The sequence below is a fragment of the Cervus canadensis genome, chromosome 31, assembly GCF_019320065.1.
Source record: "Cervus canadensis isolate Bull #8, Minnesota chromosome 31, ASM1932006v1, whole genome shotgun sequence".
NCBI lineage: Eukaryota > Metazoa > Chordata > Mammalia > Artiodactyla > Cervidae > Cervus > Cervus canadensis.
Genome location: NC_057416.1, coordinates 22557484 through 22570361, shown reverse-complemented (window position 1 = coordinate 22570361; position 12878 = coordinate 22557484). Strand labels below are relative to the sequence as shown.

The window sequence follows — 12878 nt, the reverse complement described above, 5'->3', positions numbered from 1 at the left end:
TATGTCAGCTCTTTCACGAGGCAGACCTCTTGTCCTGGTGAGAAATGCTAATGATAGGGTAACAGCAACCAAATAAAAGATTAGGTGCTGTTAGGGGAAGAGTATTACTCATAACTCGGTATACATCCTGTCAATTATCCTGCCCCATTAAATAGTATGTGACGGGAAGCCAGGAAGTGATAAAAAAGCTGCCAGCCTCATCTCCTTGAAGGGGAAGTGGGGCATTGAGTGATGACACACGGCACCTTGTCCCACACACCACAGCTCCAGGACAGGGTCCATTCATCACTCCCTCAGCCTTGGGACAGTCTCTGCTCTGTTATAAAATGTGGATATCAAAGGGGACATTCAGGTCTAAGTAGATAATCCGAGAGTATAAAGAGTTCAAAATGAATGTCTTGTCCCAAACCAAAGTATTATTTAAGAGAGGAGAAGAATAATCATGTAAGCCAAAAGGGTAACTCTGCTTAGATATCTCTTTTTTAGATATCTTTATTCCCTGCGACTTGTGAGATCTTAGTTCCCCTACCAGGGATTGAACTTGGGCCCTCAGCAGTGAAAGTGCCAAGTCCTAACCACTGGACCACAGGGCAATTTCCTGCTTTGACATCTTTCATCCACTCTCTTTTTCTAGTTTATAAATAACATGGTCTAATCAATGTACCATGATTAGTTCCCCCAAAAAAAGAATTCTTTTCACATCTCTAAGTGTGTAGATGGGCAGTAAGCAACAATTATAGAATAGCAAACCCAGAATTGCAGATATCCTGATGGTCTTAACATCTGGGCCTCCCAGGCAGCACTAGTGGTAAAGAACCCGCCTGCCAATGCAGGAGACACAAGAGATGTGGGTTCGACCCCTGGGTCAGGAAGATCCTCTGGAGAATGAAATGGCAACCCACCTAACCCTTGCCTGGAAATCCCATGGACACAGGAGCCTGGCGGGCTATGGTCCATAGGGTCGCAAAGCATTGGACATGACTGAAGCGAAGCAAGCAAGCCAGCAAGCAAGCTTGACATCTAAATTCTCACCCAGTGAAGGGACTCCTATAATAACCTGGAAATGGTCCAGATGCAGTTACATTTTGAATATTGCCAGTATTCTGGGCAAATCATGACCTAACCAGGTACATGATTCTATTTTCAAACAGTTCTACTTATTAGCAAGTCCGTATGTGACAGGATGGGGCTGGGTTTTGAATACCTCTGTGAAAGTCTTCATGTCCCTCACCAAGTATCTGTGTGTACAAAGGAATGTGATGGGAGCTTTGTTTTGACCCAGAGGAGGAGGTAGAAAGGGGAGACAGAGTAGTGACCACGCAGAGTTTCCCATGTGGCCCGGTAGGAGCCCCTCTGGAAATAACAGTTAAGGGCCAGAAGATGAAACAGTCACAGAGATATTTCTTGTGGCTTTTCTTGGGAGAAGGGTTCAGTGTTTTAAATGAGTGCATCGCAAAAAAATAAAATAAAATAAATGAGTGCATCGCACACACAGCCAAGCATCCTAAAATCCTTCTTCCCCATCCTTCACCCCAGGGTCTCCGCTATAGCAGGCTCTCTGTCCCTTGCTCTGCTCTCTTGCCCCCTCCACCCAATTTTCTCATGACTCTTCCTCACTCTTCCTCCTCACCCTCCACTCGAATCTGTCCTCTTTCCTCCCGGCAGCGCCTCCTCGACGTTTCACACGTGCTGTAGAAGACAAAGGGAGATTGTGAGCACTCACTTGTTCATTTGTGGTGTGTGTTCATCGCACCGTTTAGAGTCTGATCACAATAAAGATTTAAGTTTATGTGAGAGAGCTCGATGACCCCATTTTGAGGCACGCTGGGGAGCTCAGATGGAAGGAAGAGAAACACAGGGGCTGATGCCACTGAGCGTGGTCCTGGGCTGGCGCTTTATTCCCACAAGGTGAAATGGGCATCTCCTGTCTTGGTTTGTCTGAGGTGTGAAAATGGTAAGATGCCATGTTCCCGGTGCGTTGTGAGACTGATTCTCCTGTGGAAATCTGAAAGCATGTCAGATGATTCATCTACTAAAGGTCGAAGAGGTCGCTTTGTTAGAGATGGATGGCATGTGTAGAGATAATTTGTTTGGAGATGGCTATCAGCGTGTTATAAGCTCTACCCACGCCTTTTACCTCAAGCGGCGGAAGGGAAGAGGGTGTTTGAAGGATCACTCAGAACACCTGTCCCCCGCATCTAGCTAGACAGAGTGGGCTTGGATTTGACTCATGCCTGAAGAATCAAAGGTCCAGAACTGCCTGGCCAGCTGTTTTGATGGCAGCGTGGACAGAGATTGCCAGGATGAGGGCTGGCTGCTCAGTTGGGGTGAGGGGTGTGGATTGATTTGTGAGTGTGTCCGTGGGCCTGACCCGGTGCACCTAGACCAAGAGAAGGAATGAAAGCTTTCCTTAGGACCTGCTCAGGCAGCCTCTGGGAAAGCCCTGGGCTTCAGGAGAGGAGATGTTGAGGGGTTCAGCTCTTTCCAAAGGCCTGAGAGGGGCATGAACAGCCACAAAATAAAGTCCTTTTGCCATGGTCAAGAGCAGCCCAAGGCTGGAGAGATGAGGGACTGGCAAACTGAGGCCTTCGGCCTGCGGCCCGCTGTGTATGTTTACGGAACGCTGTGCACCCGCTCTTTGATGTGTTATAATGCAGAGTAGTTGCAAGAGAGACCACAGGGCCTGCAAAGCCTCATATACTTATTAATGCTACCTGTCCTTTTACAGAACATGTTTGCTGAACCCTGGGAAAGAGTCCCAGAAACTCTCAGAAGTGCCTCAGGAGGGAAAGAGTGAATTCAGAGAGCATGAAACCACCTTAAAATGTTATAATTCAAGTAAAAACTCTCCACTGCCTTTTACTTCTTGCTGTCCCTGCATCAACTTAACCAAGTCTACATGATTCTGACCATCAGTTCCAAGGTGGGGGGGTGGGGATGGGGAGCATTCCAGACCCACAAGCAATTCTCCATCGCCAGTTGGGTGTCCTACCAGTCAGGTCAGCCTTGACTCTATCCACTCGGAAACAGTCGCAGATCCCATAGTCTGGGGGTTCAGTCCTAAGACTGTTTCCCCACCTCCTGTCCCAGGCGACAGCAGCAAGTCCAGTTTGTCCCCTGTGCTTCTGATCCACCGACTGTAGATCTGAAGTTCCAACAACCCCCTCCTTGGGTTCAGTTAATTCACTAGAATAGCTTACAGAACTCAGAGAAATATTTTACTTACCAGATTACCTATTTCTTATAAAAGAGTATCCCTGGAGGAGGAAATGGCAACCCACTCCAGTATTCTTGCCTGGAGAATTCCGTGGATGGGGGAGCCTGGTGGGGTGAGGCCCATGGGGTCACGAGGAGTCGGACACAGCTGAGTGACTAACACACACACACATAAAAGAATACAACTCAAAAAAAAAAAAAAAAAAAGAATACAACTCAGGAATAGCCAGGTGGGAGAGATGTGTAGAACAAGACATGAGGAAATGACTTGGAGCCTCCATGACCTCTCCAGATGCACCATTCTCCCCAAATATCTATGTGTTCACCAGCCCTGAAGCTCTACCTTTTGGGGTTCTATGGAAGTTTCACTACACAGGCATGGTTGATTAAAGCATTGGCTTTGACAATTAATTCAATCTCTAGTCCCTCTCCCTTTCTTGGGGTGGGGTAAGATGGGAGGAATGCGAATGCCCATCCTCTGATCGCATGGCTGGTTACCTGACAACCAGCCCTCATCCTTAGATGCATCCAAAAGTCACATGATCAACATTACAAAAACATACCTTGTCACTCTCATCATTTAGGAAATTTCAAGGGTTTTAGGAGCTCTTTGCGAGAACCAGGGATGAAGACCTAATATATATTTAGTATTATAAACCACAGCATCACAAGGTCAGACACCACTGCGGGAGGAGCAGAAAAGAGAGGAAATGACTCCGCCCTCCTTTCCCATTTGAAGGGGTCTGACCTCAGCAGGCCCAGCCTGGGTGTGCGAGCGAGGGGAAGGAAAGACGGCATGAGATGTTTACTCTAAGGTGGATTGAAGCTCTGCTTATTATGTAGGTCTGGACCCTGCAAATTACTACATCAAGAACCTGCTGATTAAAAAGTAAATGTATTTTTCCTTCAGAGGTAAGGGAAGAACTTCCACTGTGGAACAAATATCCCCGAACAGTGGGGGACAAAAAATAAACTCAGCTCTAAGATAACATCCCAAGAGTCCTGCCTGTTCAGTATATTTTCTGGTTTTACGTATATTCCTGCAGTGAGGAAAGCCAGGCTCCAGATGTGGCTCTTGCATTATTTACATTGTACAGGGCAGTGCTCATTGTGTTTTCGGCACTCCTTTTTCTTATCTGTGAAATAAGGCGTGGACCGGCCCTAGACAAATCCTTTCAGCATTGGTAATCGGTAAGCCCTTCATGATGGATCATGCTTATCTGTGACTCTTTAGCTGTTGCACTGGGTGTCTGCTGTAGCCTGGGGGTAACTTGTATATAAATGCCCGTGGAAATGATTCAGTATGTCCCCACCCTCACCTCTGAGAGCCCTTGAGTGCTTCCTGGCTATCCATGCCTCTCTTTAACCCTTAGAAGGAGCTGGGGATGAGAAACCAGGCATGAGAGTTTACATTCATATGGCTAGGAGCTGGGCTTCCTGGGTGGCTTAGCGGTAAAGAATCTGCCTGCAATGCTGGAGACACAGGAGAGTAGACTTCGATCCCTGGGTGGGGAAGGGCCCCTGGAAGAGGGCACGGCAGCCCACTCCAGTATCCTCGCCTGGAGAGCCCCATGGACAGAGGAGCCTGGTGGGCTGCAGTCCCTAGGGCTGCAGACTCAGACACGAATGACGGAGCACAGCCAGGCACCGCTAGGAGTGAGGCTCTGTTTTCTGCTTCCTATGGCTGCGGTGTCCAAGGCTAAAATTTCCTCCAGGGCTGTTGTTTTTGTCTTCTCTGCTGTCTGTGAATTTCCCCAAAGACTCCTTAAATAAGGACTTGAGGTTTGCAGTTCTTAATCTGTGTTCCCCTGTTATTACCCAGGAGCCCTATCTGGTGGTCACAGGGGGTGGGGGAGGGGAAGCACTTATATATATAGTCCGATAATTAGGCCTCAGTCTTTTACTGAGTCTGCCTTCGGTGTCTCCTGTCCCCCACGTTGAGGACTAGAGGAGGCTGGAGATGGGTACTTCTCTTTGCTCTGGTCATTGAGGCGTTGGTAAAATCATTTCCCTTGAGGGCAGTCCTTGTTAAAGAGAACAGAATGTCCTGGTATCTTTCAGAATGCTTATTTGTCCCTCCACCTGCCACAAACACAGGGGGATTTTTCTCCAGTCTTCACAGGAGAACCTGGCAGAGCTCCTGGAGGTAAAATTCATGGAAGTGGGGAGGTTTTCCCTATGATTAAGACATGGGGAGTTTCTAACCCTCACTGGGTTAGAAGGCAAGCACACGGAACCTCCTGAAACTTGTCAGTTACCCCTTCAAGCATTCTTCCCCATGTTGGCTGCAGCCATCTGCTCCCTAGCTTCTGTTCCCAGGAGTCTGTGACCTACTATCTCCACCTGTCTGTCTTTCCAGTTTTAGTGGTGACAGCTGGCCTGTGACCTCAGTTCTCTGACGCATCTAAGAACAGTTGTGACCCTTCACTTTGTTCAGCTTTTCTTTTATTGTGAAGACAGGAGTGAGGACTTTCATGCTCTTCACATGTATGACCAGAAACCATGAGCCCCCTCATTTATCTGCGTAAATAAACTACATGAAATCATTGCCAGTCAGCAGTTTTGTTCTACAAACATTTTGTTCTACAAAATGGCAACATCTCCTAGGTTCAACCAAACTCAAACAAATAAAGAAAATTAAGTACAGGAAAATTGCCCAATTTGAGATTCAGAGTGCATTGTTATAGGCAGCCCTGAAATTATTTTAAAGACTTACTATGATATTTTGTGTTAAAATCCAGTTTTGTAAACCTGGAAAACAATTTTCCAAGTACTGCTTCATAGAGAATCCCACTCTAAGTCCCTTAAGCAATGCCTGACACATGTTTCATAATTATAATCGCTTCCAGCACTTTCACTTTGTACATATTTTCATATACATTTTTTTTTCTCACAGGTGGGTAGAATCGACATGACCTTTGGGTATCTTAGTCTCAAGAATCAAAATTTCATCATGGCAGTGGGGCCAGTAACTGACTGCTATCCTGTGATAGATATTTGTGGAGAATGTGCATTTGCAAACCTTAATCTATGTATACATCCAAGAAATGTAATTATTTTCTTGTTGCTATTTAGTCTCTAGTCATGTCTGAGTCTTTGTGACCCTATGGACTATAGCCCACTAGGCTCCTCTGTCCATGGGATTCTCCAGGCAAGAATACTGGAGTGGGTTGCCATTTCCTTCTCCAGGGGATCTTTCTGATCCAGGGATCAAACCCGTGGCTTCTACCAAGTCTCCTGCACTGCAGACAGATTCTTTACCACTGAGCGGGCAGGGAAGCCCCAAACTTAGGATTTGCATTCAGAGGGGACCGGCAGAAAGTTCCACTTCTATCCATACAAGTGTCTCCCTCCCCTCGCGAACACACTAAGAGCCCAGGAGGCCTGGGTGGTACCCGGAAGGGAGAAGATGCACATGGGCCTCTCAGCACCTCCTGGTGCCCCATCACATAGTCCTCTGAGCCTGTGGTCCCCAGAAGGGAGCTGCTCCACACACCCAGCCCGAGAAGACCTCCTTCCTCTTTTGCCACAAAGCCTGAGACAGCTGGTTACATGACACAGACTCTCCCAGAGGTGCTGAGGTGTGGATCTCCAGGACATTTGGGATGATCAATCTATAGGAAGATAGGGAAGGAAGGACAGAGGGGAGGAAGCAAGGAAGGAATGAAGGGAGAGAAGGAGAGAGGGAAGGAGGGAGGAAGGAGCAAACAATAATAATAGAAAGTGTCTCTCTCCTCTCTCTCTGGGACACAGAACACATTGACTTCAGTGAGCACCAACCAGCTCCTGCTTTCTGCTCTGCCCAGCGTGGCCTGAGGGCAATGTCGGCATTCATCTTCTAGGAATACCTGTGGGAAACCGAAAGAAGAAACACATTGAAATGTTTCAGCGAATGACCCTGCCACACATCCAGTACGTCAGCTAGGAAAACCAAACCTACCCACAATAATGTCTTCATCTGATTTGAGGCAGTTTAATCCCTGGAAGTACTTTCCTTAATTTCCTCAGTTTGAATATTAATTATAGGAGGTATGTGACAGATGACACAACACGAATGAATCAGCAGAGAGATACTGAAGATCAGTGAGTGTCTTCTGGGGGAAAAAATCATCTGAAGACAAGCACATTATAAGAACCCATGATTCAAGGAAGTGGGGGAAATGTAATGAACGTTGCCTTGAAATTAAGACTGAGCTGTACACGTAGAATGATCTTTTTTTAAGTCAAAGACACAATTTGGATAAAAAGAAGACTCCAAGGTGGCCTCAAACAGAAAGTAACAGGAGAGAACTGAGAACAAACAGTAAGGAAATGAGAAAAGAAAAGGAGAGTGAAGGCTTCAGTATAACTCAAGCAACTACTTTACTGATGGAACTATTGATGTTATACTGGAATTGACATTGACTGTGAGTTTGTAGGGATTGATAAACATTTCCTTAATCTGGATAGGAGCTACTTTCCACTATTTCAAGTTTACATCAAATGATCTTACCTAGAGTGTAAATTTAAAGTTATCTGATACTGAGGACTTCCCTGGCGGTCCAGTGGTTAAGACTTGTCTTTCAAAGCAGGGGGTGGGGGTTCGATCCCTGATTAAGATTCCTACATGCCTCCCGGCCAAATAACCAAAACATAAAACATAAACAATATTGTAACAAATTCAAAAAAGGTTTTTTAAAAAAAAAGCCTTTATCTAATAATATCAATCACAATTAGTCATCAATAATCAGAATTGCAGTGTTCAACAAGACCTAGGGATTTCTTCTTCCCATGCCTTTATTTCTGTATTTGTCAGGCATTTATTCAGTCAGTTCAGTTCAGTTCAGTTGCTCAGTCGTGTCCGACTCTTTGCGACCCCACGAATCACAGCACGCCAGGCCTCCCTGTCCATCACCAACTCCCGGAGTTTACTCAAACCCATGTCCATCGAGTCGGTGATGCCATCCAGCCATCTCATCCTCTGTTGTCCCCTTCTCCTCCTGCCCCCAATCCCTCCCAGCATCAGGGTCTTTTCCAATGAGTCAACTCTTCACATGAGGTGGCCAAAGTATTGGAGTTTCAGCTTCAGCATGGTCCTTCCAATGAACACCCAGGACTGATCTCCTTTAGGATGGACTGGTTGGATCTCCTTGCAGTCCAAGGGACTCACAAGAATCTTCTCCAACACCACAGTTCAAAAGCATCAATTCTTCGGCACTCAGCTTTCTTCACAGTCCAACTCTCACATCCATACGTGACCACTGGAAAAACCATAGCCTTGACTTTTATTAGTTATCCATAAATTACTAAATTATTCAGTAGCCCAGAAATCCACTGAAACATGTGGATTTCCACTGGAAAATGGTCTCTGAATTCTTGCTACCAGATATGACAAAAATCCAATCAAAGCAAAAATCTGTTTTAGAATGCTTTCAGGGCATCGGGGTAGGGTAGAAGAGAGGCTGTGAGACTGAGGCAGCCCAGCTGAGACACTGGAAACATTCCTGCAATAAGGTAAGGCTCTGTGAAGGGTTAGATTTCCTTGAGCAAGCTGACACACATTCACACACAGAACACAGAGACCAGACTAGTTCCATTTCTGGAAATATGGCAGACAAGGTATTCAGATACCTTGTCAGAAACCTCTAAGTATAACTTACCTAAAAATGCTAGATGTCTATCTACATAAGCATATGTGTATGAGTAGACAGGGACTTTCCTACTGATATTTATTGAGTTCAGTACCTGTCTATTTGGGCTTCCTCAGTGGCTCAGTGGTAAAAGAATCTGGCAGCAATGCAGGAGACGTGGGTTCAGTCCCTGGGTCAGGAAGATCCCCTGGATAAAGAAATGGCTACCCACTCCAGCATAATTGCCTGGGAAATCCCATGAACAGAGGAGTCTGGTGGGCTATAGTCTATGGGGTGGCAAAGAGTTGGACACAACTCAGAGACTAAACAACAACAATGAATAGATGGATAGATGATTGCCAGGCATATATATCAATAACGTTTGGTCTTTGGAAAGGTCTTTTTCTGTTATATACCTAAGATGGAAAACTCAGTGATTTATTCTCTGACTTAGTGAATGTCCTCAATACCTTTCTTTCACCTTAACAGGTAAACAACTGCAATGCCTGATATAGAATTCTTGGGAGTTTCTTCCAAAATCTAAAGGTACAAATTTAGATTTGCAGTGTTGCAGATAAGAAGTCCAAAAAAAGTCAAAAAAGGAAAATCCTGGAAACTTGTTTTAGCAGATTATGCCTCAGTGTGTGTGTGTCTCCTGAATCCAGCCAAGAATTCTGAACCTTTTGACCCTAAAAACTCAAGTTTTTCTTTGGCTTAGGAAAATTTTCTAAGTTATTTTAAATGATTTCTTCTACTTCTCATGTTCCTTCTTTTTCTTTCAATAATATGTATTATTCAAATGATAGATGTCCAGCATCTATTTTCCAAATCTCTCTCTGTTTCCCTCGTGATTTCCATCTCTTTGCGTGTTTTGGTCTGTGGTTTGTGGTGCTGGTGGTCCTTGACCTTCCAGGCCATGAATACAGTCCTTATCAGCTACCATCACTTTCTCGATTCATCCCTTAAATTGGTAATGATTTTTAAAGCTCTGGGAAATCTTTTTTATTTTATCAGTTGTCCTATAATTTTGTTCTTAAGTACTCTTTTCAATTTTATTTTTTAGGATTCCATTTGTCGGCTCCAGCAGTTCTTTTCAATTGGGCATAAGATCTGAGTGTTCTTTCTGTGTGTCCTCTTTGGCCTCTGGACACCTTTAGAGCCAAGAGCCTTCCAGATCCCCTTCCTGTGATCCTGTTGTAGAGGCTCCCCGTCTAAGGCAGGGAGAGGAAGCATCCTTGATCTCTCCTCATCCTGAGCTCTCCCAGCACCTATGGCAGGGAAGGCTTGTCCAAACCTTTATGTCCCTTTAGGAATTCTGACACACTCAAGTAGGACAGAGCAGACCTTAGAGTTCCACAAAACTTTTTTTTAAAATAAATAAATATATATTTATTTGGCTGCACCTGATAGCTCAGTTGGTAAAGAATCCGCCTGCAATGCAGGAGACCCCAGTTTGATTCCTGGGTTGGGAAGATCTGCTGGAGAAGGGATAGGCTACCCACTCCAATATTCTTGGGCTTCCCTGGTGACTCAGCTGGTAAAGAATCGCCTGCAATGAGGGAGACCTGGGTTCGATCCCTGGGTTGGGAAGATCCCCTAGAGAAGGGAAAGCCTACCCACTCCAGTATTCTGGCCTAGAGAATTTCATGGACTGTATAGTCAGTTGCTCAGTCGTGTCTGACTCCTTGCGACCCCATGAAGCGCAGCACGCCAGGCCTCCCTGTCCATCACCAATTCAAGTGATACCATCCAACCATCTCATCCTCTGTTGTCCCTTTCTCCTCCTGCCCCCAATCCCTCCCAGCATCAGCATAGAGGTTGTCAAATGTACAAATCACCTACAGTACAGACTCTGATTCAGCAGGTCTGGAGGAGGGCTGGAGATTCTGTATTGCTTACCAGCCAGGCTGCCCACCCTGCTTGTCTATGGTTGACATTTCTGTAGCAAGGCTTAGAGGATTTGCAATGGTAAGTAGACCTCTGGTGGCTGTTAGTAGAAATGCACAATCATTGTGTCACATAGCTGTAATTTTTCTGAGTTTCCCTGATGGTTCAGCTGGTAAAGAATCCGCCTGCAATGAGGGAGACTTGGGTTCGATCCCTGGGTTGGGAAGATCCCCTGGAGACGGGAAAGGTTACCCTCTCCAGTATTCTGGCCTGGAGAATTCCATGGGGTTGCAAAGAGTCAGACACAACTGAGCGACTTTCACTTTGTAACTTTTCTGGGAATGTTAAAAAACTTGACCCCCAAACCAGCAATTGATCTACCTCTGACTGACTATAAAGGCCAAGTCAAGATGGTTCATTAATTTAGACTCTATTATTCTGAAATTTTGTGTCATTCCAGATAGATCACTCTGTCAGAGATAATCAAAGAAGGGATGTATGTGTTTAGTCTATTAAGTCCTAAAGCAAATGCATCAAAAAATGAAGATGCCAATGAGTTACAAATTATTAGTCTTTATTTTACTAAATTAAAAAATATTCTCTAAGTCTTTTAATTTGATTCTTCTGTCCCTGTCTAGGGTTGTCATAAATTACACTTCTTATGAAGTGCTCCCTGATTCAGACTCTTTTCTGAATCAGACAACCCTACTCTTTAATTAGGAAAAATGAAGGCAGTTTTATAGTAGTTTTCAATTTCTCAGTCTTTTGGCTCCTTTCTGTCTATGCTTCTCAAGTGGAAAATAAAAAGTATGGTGCTGTTTGACTAACTATTGTCAGTGGTTCAAATTAAACAAAAATCTACAAATGTTGAAAGGTATCCAGTTTGGGGAATTATTTTTTCTACTGTTTTTTTTAAACTACAAGTATATTTCTTATTTTGAATGTCAATAGACACATTTCCTGGCTTTGCTGTGGTAAATAGATAAATGTTCCAGAAATTATCCAGTTTTGTTCTGTTTTGTTTTGTTTTTTTTTTTTTGAGATAACAAAAGTAATATCACTCTAGGAAGAAAGATAAACATCCTCTATCAACACATGCTTACTCTCACACTCGAAGCTCATCTAATGGAAACAAACTTGCAAATTGATTCTAATACCAACTTGATATTACATAAACCTCTGGCCTCATACACAACTTCCCTATCACTAGTCCTGAGCTGTTACTGGAAAATGGTCCATTGGCTCATGGAAATTTTCCAAGTCTATTATGTTCCAGTGTCCTTGCATTTGGACACCAAATGAAACCCTAAAGCAAGTCTTTTCCTTTGCTGGCTTCCATAGCAGCAGCACATCCATTTATGTCATAAGAGTTATACAGATCTTATCTATTTTAGGAAGTTAAATATGATTATTTAAGCCTTTTATTAATCAGATTTATAAAAAACATCTGGAGTTACTACAACAATGACCAAGACCTGGCAGATCATTTCAAAGACACCTGTTCTGGGCTTTAGGGGCTGGATAGGTTTTCTCAGTAAAGTTTTGGTGGGAAGTGTGGATAATGATTAATTGCAGATATTTCCATATCCTTAGAGTCCCCAAAACCACACAAAATTTCATATTCATCTCTGACTCAAGGATCCACATGTGGTTTGTATACATAACCAGACATCACCTGGCAAAGTCCCTGATGACTTCAGTTGACTAAATGAAAGAGGAAAAACTCTATTCTTCTACTCTCTCTACTCACAGCACTTCTGACATCAGACATGTGGCTTTCCCCTCACATCAACCAATTCTCTGACGCCAGCTGGGTGACCTACAATTTAATTCAGGTCTGACACCATCTGCCTGGAGTCAGAATCAGAGCCACAGGTTAAGGGACCTGTCTCCCAAGACAGACCCTACTTCAGACTCCCGTCCTAAGTAGTGGGTCCCCAGGTCACTCGTGCTCCTAGTCAACTTGGCTACAAATTTAGGGTTCCAACGATCCCCTCCTCAGGTTCAGTAATTTGCTATAACATCTCACAGAACTCATGGAAACACTCACAATTACCAGTTTATTATCTAACAAAAGATCTGATAAAGGATACAAATGAACAGCCAGATGAAGAGATACACAGGGTGGGATTCAGAAGGGTCCCAAGTGCAGGAGCTCCTGTCCCT

General features: G+C 44.4%; 1 non-coding gene across 1 annotated transcript; it reads right to left on the bottom strand.

The window, feature by feature from the left end:
* Positions 1–520: 520 nt before the first annotated feature.
* TRNAE-UUC lies at positions 521–593 on the bottom strand. Its single transcript has one exon. It is a non-coding gene; the product is annotated as a tRNA-Glu (tRNA).
* Between the last annotated feature and the right edge of the window lie 12285 nt (positions 594–12878).